This window comes from Pteropus vampyrus, unplaced genomic scaffold (genome assembly GCF_000151845.1).
Source record: "Pteropus vampyrus isolate Shadow unplaced genomic scaffold, Pvam_2.0 Scaffold4, whole genome shotgun sequence".
Classification (NCBI taxonomy): Eukaryota; Metazoa; Chordata; class Mammalia; order Chiroptera; family Pteropodidae; genus Pteropus; species Pteropus vampyrus.
In genome coordinates, this window is record NW_011888785.1 from 1,039,973 (window position 1) to 1,048,493 (window position 8,521).

Here is an 8,521-nt window from a genome sequence, read left to right on the forward strand (position 1 = left end):
ATTATTTAAAATGCCACATCTACGAAATCTTTCTGAATTCTTCTAAGCATAATCTATAATGTCTTTTCACTTTTAAGTACTATTTAAATAAAAAGTTTTCATTAAAAAAGTAATGTTATCATAGAAAATTTGAATCATATATTACATTTTCATAGTGAGTTTTATTTGCTTTATTTTTACATAGCATTGTTCATACTGGATTTACCACTTTTTGTTGTTAATATACATTCTTCATAAATATCTTTCTATGTTATGTATTATTCCTAGTGAATCTGTTGTTTAGTTTACTTAAATGCACTCCTTGATTTCACCAGATAAAACAGATGGCATACTCAAACTGGATAATTTGAAGAGAATTTGTTAGTAAAGGGACTATTTATAAACATGAGGATAGGGTGTCAGCAATAGTGCTGTATGTTTGAATTAATAACAGTAGGGAGATGCACCACTATCTTTAGGCTTCAAATGAAGGGTACATTATTGAACCCTAGAGATACTGGGTTGTGTGGATATCACCTAATAAGCTCTGTCACCTTTGTTCAAAAGTCACATCATCTGGGAATTAGGAAAGACTTTATATGAGATAAGCCTGGGAATTTGAAGAATGAATAAGGAATGGATACTGAGGTAGTGAAGGGAAGGGGACAGAATGTGGAAGGGCCCAGAGATATTAAGTTTTATAGTGGATTCTAGTTTGACCGTGGAAGGAAATAGCCAATGGAGGCTAGAAAGCTGTGTGAAAATAGATCATGGAGGACCCTGACAGTTGCCCAAGGTCTTAGACTTTCTACTGTAGATGATGAGGAGTCATTAAGAAGTTCTAAAGGGGCAGATGATTTGGTTAGATTGGCATTTTGGTTACATCGCTCTGGTGTTAGTGTGGAGAATGAATTTGAGAAGTTGAGATTGAAGCAGGTGAGAGGTGAAAATGACCTGGGCTGAGAAAGTGGTATTTGGTGATGGAGAGGAGGTAATAGATTCAAGAGATATTCAGAATATATTTAGTGATTAGTTAAGGAATATACGAAGAGAACTAATGTATACTGGGGAAGATAATTTAGAAACGGCCTGCGGGAATTTAAAATGGAGATATCAAGAAGGCAGTTGGAAATATAGGTTTGAAATGTAAAATATAAGCTCTTATTATAGAATTGGGAGTAAAAAATATACCAGATGGTACAGAAAGTCATGGGCAGTCCATGGGGTAGTATACAGAAAGATTACAGACTATGGCCAAGAAGAAGAATTGGGGAGACATAATAATTAATGGCTGACACAGGATGGTCAATGAAGCAAGAGAACAATGGTAGTGGAGACTCACTGATAGAAACCAAGAGAGCCGAAACATTTCTAAAAAGGAGTGATGAGAAAGTTAAATGCCACGGAAAAGTCAACTTCCACAAGGGCTTCCAGTCCCTTGGACTGGAGCACACGAGGTCATTGTTGTTGTTAGGGAGAGCATCCTCCATGAAGGGTGTGTTAGAAGCCAGACTGCAGTACATGAACAGATTAGAGACATATTTTGAGATGAGAAGGGCACAAAAGAGGTCAGAGAGTCACATGAGAGAGTGAGACTTCTACATTTCTCAAAGAATCTTTATATATTCTGCCATATTTCATATTTTTAAAGATCAGATTGGAAACTTTTGTTCAGTATCACAACCTAAACCATATTGATAAGGCAGCCTACTTGTCAGTAGATTACCTGTAGGTAGGAACTGATATTTCAGATTTCAGTCTAAGAGATAATAAGTAATATATATAACACTTGACAGGGAAATCGAAACACCTGTGTTTCAAAACATACTTAAGTTGATGCCATAAGAAATAAAATCAATCTATGGAAACTGACTTTGTACTACATTAGTTATTTTAACAGACAACATAAAACGTATGTTGTCTTTGCATAGATTAGACTCTCTGACATGGGAAAATAGGTCCAAATCTGCCTTAGAGACCAGATTCTTAGAAATTCAGAGTTAGAAGGAACCTGGTACAATGGATAATTGTCTAATTAAATTTTAAGAATTAAGGCTTTATTAATACAAATGAAAAATGGAATACCAGAGAGGTAAAGTGACTTAATCAAAGTTGCTCAACTAATTAGTGACAGAGTCAGCATCAGTTAGATTTGACAGTTAGATTTGATTTTCATTCATTAAGTACATCAGCGTGCCAGGCACTATGCTAAGCACTTTCTACTTATTTCATCTTTTAATCTTCAAAGGCAATTAGGGCCTCAGTACTATCATTATTAACATTTTGCAAAAGAGGAAACTCAGTCACAGGAGATAAAATAACACACCCAAGATCACACTGGAGTTAGGATTTAGACCTAGGCAACCAGACTCAAGAGCTAATGGTCTTGTTCATAACCATCCTCTAGCTGATACAGTCACACATACTGTACAATTAGCACTCAAGGCCATTAGAAACATTCAGGTTTCTCTTTTATAGATAGAAAGCATAATTATGACATTAAAGATTCTTTCTGGTTTGGGGTTTAATAGGAAAGATTTAAAAACAGAAAAGTGAAAAGCTACAACTCGATAATCATTGAGAAATTTAATTTATTTAATTGGTGTTTTTTTTCTGATAAATATATTTTGAAAAGAAAAATGTAGGGTTTTCTTTTTCTTTTTCGTTTTAATTACAAGTGTAATATAGTAATAATATGTTCAAAAAAGTTTATTGTCATGATGAAATAACACATTTTTGCCAAGGTAATTATTATAATAATAGGCTATTTCAAATTTTTTCCTTCTCCACCCAAGTATTTTCTTTTTTTTTTTTTTAATGAGCAGACATTCATCTGCTTAGTATCTGAGGCAGATGGCAATGCATTTGCCTCACTGTTTTTTTTTGGGGGGGGTCGGGGGTGGACAAGGCAAGTTCTATTCAGAAAGAGGTGAACCTCCACAGGATAACATCCTATTGACAACTTTTGTCAACACGTTGAGCTATGTAAATCACATAAATTATTTGATTTAGCTTGACACTCCGGTGGTAAAATTCTAGGAATGTTGACTGATGTTTTTATATTCACCTTAAACAATTAATGAAAAATCTAGTAAATAGAGCTGATTTTATTGGTGGAGGGTGCATAGCAGACTGAACTCATTATATAAGAATTAGCTGTTCAGCATTTACTAAATGCTGGCTTAACAAAAGTTAACTAAGCCTTAGGATTTGCTTCCAAATAAGTGCTGAAGAATGAATTATGAGTCTGGCACAGGTTCTTTTCTTGCCAGAATATGGCAGGCTGAGTGCAGGAGAGCATGTAGGCCAGAGGTTCTCAGTGGGGGAGGGAGACAGGGGTGCCAACAGAACCACCTGTCAGGATTTTTGAATCTTGGCCTTTAGATTCCCCCAACACTTTCCCCCAGGTTAGGAGTCACAGGCTTCAAGTGAAGGGGCGGGTATCTCTGGTTCTCATGCTTAGTTACACACTAGAATCACTTAGGTGCCTTTAAAAACTCCTGGCATCCAGTATTTTTTTGACTAAATCTCTACAGTTGGGGATTGAGGTGATATTTAAACAGGGTTGGTATTTTAAAAACGCCAAAATATTTTGGTAAAAACAAAAATTTTGGAAAAAAATTAAAATTGACAAATTATCCTGATTTTTAGCTAGGGTTGAGTACCACATCTTACCTGTTTAGGTTAAATATTTTCACAGATAATACTGATATTATAACCCCGGCTCCCCCCTCCCCCCGCCCCCCCCACCCGCCCCCACACACACAGCATTTCCTTGACTTCTGGTTAAGAAGATCTATATGATGGCAAAGAGAACCGTGGGTAAGAATGGAGACCACTGCTTGACCAGATATAGGTCCAAGTTTCTCAATTTCTGTACTATTTACGTTTCTTAATTCTTTGTTTTTGGTGATAGAGTGGGAGGGAGGGATCTGCACTGTGCAGTATAGGGTATTTACCAGCATCCCTAGCTTCTGCCTATTAGATATCAATTGCATTTCAGTAGTGACAATCATTAAATGTCTCCAGACATTGCCAAAAACCCAAAGGGGACAAAATCACTCCTGATTGAGAACCACAGATCCAGGCAATAAACTAAAGCAAGTGTGTCTCGGGTCGATCTGGCTGGTTAGAATTAGAAATCCTTAAATCCAAGAGAACCAGGTGGAAGTTGTATTGCATTTTATTCACTGGTCTTGGAAGTCATATAACATCATTTCCACTATATTTAAAAGTCTGCCCAGAGACAAACTGGAATGCATGAAGATTTATCTAGAGTATACATTTCATCCATAGCAGCCACAGAAGTTTTGGAATTGGTTCTAGATATCTATTCCTATGTTTAAAACCACTTCAAACTTAGTGGCTTAGAATAGTGAAAACATTCATTTTATTCACAAATATGAAATTTGGCCATAACTAGGTGGGAGAGCTTGTTTTTGCTTTACTGGAGTTGCCCAAATGCTGGGGGCTAGAATCATCTAAAAGCTCACGCACATGTCTGGTGGTTGACGGCTGCCTGTCGATAGGGGCTTCAGCAGGAACTAAAGCTGAAAGACCTACAAGCAGCCTTTCTTTCTGGCTGTTTGGCTTTCTCACAGCATGGTGGCTAGATGCCAAGGGCAAGTGTCCCAAGAGAACCAGGTGGAAGTTGTATTGCATTTTATTCACTGGTCTTGGAAGTCATATAACATCATTTCCACTATATTTAAAAGTCTGCCCAGATACAAGGAGAGTAGACATAAACCCAACCCCATCTTTTGGTAGAGAAATGTCAGTGTCACCTTAAAGGAAGAGCATATAGGATGGTAAGTAATGGTACAGTCATCTTTGGAAAATACAAACTGCTACAAGGTTGAAAAGGCAGATCATTTAGGATTGCTTCCCTGGAATCTAGGGCAGTGTTATCTAAAGAGTGTTCTACGGACCACCTATAACAAGAAGCTGGGGAATAATTGTTTCAAATGCCAATTTCTGGACTTCTTACTTGGCAGATCAGCTTAAAGCATCTGGTATCTGTTTTTATCAAGAAGTCCTCAAATTAATTCTTATATGAATTAAGACTATCCTTTGTTTATACAGATGCTTTCATCATTTATACATTTCCATTACATATTTACAGATTTTATTCTGTGAAACAAGGTGGTGATACAGAGAGAGCTTTGAGGAATGTAGCTATTTGGAAGGGCTGCTGTGAACATGCCTCTGGGTGTGTAATATACACATGTTACTTATCAAAATGCACTTTGAAAGTAGTGTTGCTGATTGGGGTTTTGTGGACATTTGATTTGTTTTAGTTTCCAAGCATGTCAAAAGGAAAAAAGGAAAGAGATAACATTATATAGTACAAGTCAAGAAATTTGGGATTTTTTTAGTCTGGTTTTATGATCAAATTTTGTGTACTTTTTATGTTACATTTGAAAACTATATTTTAGCCATCAAATGAAAAGTCAACATAATCTTGTGTCATAAAGGCAAGTCCTTTGTCGAAACTTAAAATGATAATGTATATGATAATGTGAATTCCACTTTCAAGGAGCATCATGAAAACTGTGGGAAATAAAATGCGAGCGTAGGACATCTTCCTGACTTGGATTTTGCCGACCAGGCAACTTTAATGACCTAAAATATTCTTGAGAAAACAGCATGTAAAAAAAAACTTCTGTGTAATCAAAATAGAATGCAAAAGTTCATACTTTACTTGGAGCCTACATACTATTAACTCGCATGAACATCTGATAGCAGGGCTCCTAGTTTACAGCAAAGGAAAAACAATGTCAGCATGGGTCAGAAGTGTATGGCTACAGTTCAGCACAATGAGAACTAGGAGCAACTGAAGGAACAACAACAAAATTTAATTATTTCAAAGCAGGGTAGTTTTCAGTTTTTCGAAATAAGGAAACCCCTTTTTCTCACTATTTTTAGGGGCACCACTATATTACAGAGGTGCAGCACCTAGTTTTCATCATGGTGAACCTGAGTTTTTGAAAAGTTTATCTTACTTTAAATATATTCTGTTTACGAGAGTAAGGAAAATTTTTTTTTTTTAAATAAAAAATCCTTCTAAGAGGTAAACTTAAATAAGCTTTGATGCTTTTAATTAACTACCAATACCCATATATTTTTTTTGTAGATTGCTTCATTTGCAGAAGATGCTAGATAATGTGTTTATTGATGTACGAATAGGTCATTCTATTAAGATATTTTCTTAAAATTATGTTTTTACTAAATTAAAAGCTTAGGTATGACATAAAATCTAATATTTAAATCTAATATGGAAAACCATATCAGCATTTTAAAGCTATATTTATATCAACAAATGCTAATAAGCTGAGAAAGAATGGAAAAACTAAGGGGTCAACTGACCTACCACCAAGTCTCACTGAGTCTAGCTTCAAACATCATCTCAAACGTGTTCACTTCCCTTTGCATCTCCTGCCACCATCTTGTCCATGTCACCATGAGCTCTTCCATATGCATTTCTGTACTAGATTTCTGTCTCCATCTTCTTTTGGCTGCTCCAATCCTTTCTCAATACAGCCACCAGATCAAGTGAATAATCTGCTATGGTAGCTTTCGATTTTATTGCAAATAAAAACGGAAGTTCTTACCCTGGCTTTCAAAGCCCTGAACAATTGAGTTCTTTCTTCTCCAGTTCCATCTCATGAAACTCCCCTTTGCTTAAGCTGCTCTAGATCCCTCGGCTTTCCATTAGTATTTTGGCTTTGCAGACAATTCCCTCTGCCTCTTTGTATTCTTGGCAGAGCTGGGTCCTTATTCTTCAGGTCTTTGAATTTTGCCTCCTTCAAGAGGCCTTTCTCGGTCTCTTTACCTAATATAGTTTTGTTTCTCCTCAGCATTAACTCTTTGTTAAGTTTCTTTGTAGTTTGTTATCATGATGTGTTTTATTTATTTATTTTTTCTGTTTCCCTTACAAGTCCCAAGAAGGCAAAGACCAGTCTGTTTTATTGAACACTGACAAAGTGAATGCCTGGCACAAAGTAAGTGCCTAATAAATACTTTTTGACTTAATGAATAAGTGAATAGTAGTCAATGAACAAATCAAGGGCTAAATAAATGGAATCTATAATGGCAGATGTTTGTGCTAACACGTGTTCTACATGTTTAAGAATAATTTGGGTGATTTATAGATATTCTATCTATATGGATTTTGGAATGAGAAGTTCATAGAGTCCATAGCTAACTTCACACTATGAAATCATAGATTGCATGGATTTCATTCTCCAAACACGACTTTGTCAGAATCCAAGTAGGGGGTTAGAAATATCTGGCTTGACTCAATCAAGTGTTTATTCAGAGTAGAATAAAGGGAGTGAGAATAAGATATGGAACAGGGAATTATTAATTTTGCCATCTCATTTACCCTCAAGCATAATCAAGAGATTACACCTGTTATTAATTTTCTCTATGAAATTTGAAGAGTTGAAAATGAGAAACATGTCTCTTTGTTCAGGCTTCTCCAGATTTACTTCTAGGCATCCAATTAATGATAATTCTAATACATATTATGACGAGAGAAGTCAGTTTCTTACAGCATCGGTAAATGGTGCATGCTTCTTGAAGCCAGAGTCCATGACTTAAACATTTTTGTATGTCCAAGATGGGCCTAGGAGTGGGGGTGGTACATAATAAGGACACACTTTTTCTTGAATGAATAGAAAACTTTCAGACCACTTAGAGGACCTAGTTTAAACTGCTTTTATATACAGAATCAATTGAGAAGTGAATATAATTGTATAGGCTGCTAATGTATATATACAAAAGTGAAAAAACGTACTGAAATAAGTCTCTTTACTGAATACTTATATAGAAATATGTGATGATACAGACAACACTTTTATTATAGAAGGGATGTACAGTAGGTGTTATGTAAAATAAAACAAGAAAGAAACCTTTAGGTGGCGGCCAAGAGCTATGATTATGAATTCCTTAGTCAGCTTTTATCAGAATTTATGATTTTGTTTAAAAGTAGTGTTAACCGGGCTATTTAAACCACAATAATTTGGTACAAAGCAAAAAACAAAAACAGAATTAGGCCTCAACAGAAATGAATTTAAATGTTAATATCATCAATCAATCAAATCTTAATGTTGATTAAATAACAGGTATTCTGACTATGAATAGTAGTTAGGAAACCAGATCTGGCAAGATAATTGTTTGGTATTAAGTCATGGGATTAATTACTCTTGGCAGTTAATCATTTTAATCTTGAAGGAAATTATCTTTAAATAAAATGGTAGCATTTTAAGAACTCAGAGACTGTAATAAAGATGTCAAAACTGTCCAGATACTCATTGTGCAATTGGAAACTCCACTCAAAGTTGACATAAGGCCCCAGAAAAAAAGGTCAATGATCTAACTCATTCTTGCAACATCTGCCAGAAGCTGTGGCTTCTTGGAGTACTAATGTGTTTTTCTTCTCTTTTTTCATTGCTCTCTTAAATGAAAGTTTATGATCAAAGTCATCATATACCTCTTTCACTTCTAAAAAAAGGGGGAAAGATGGATTTTTTTTAAAAAA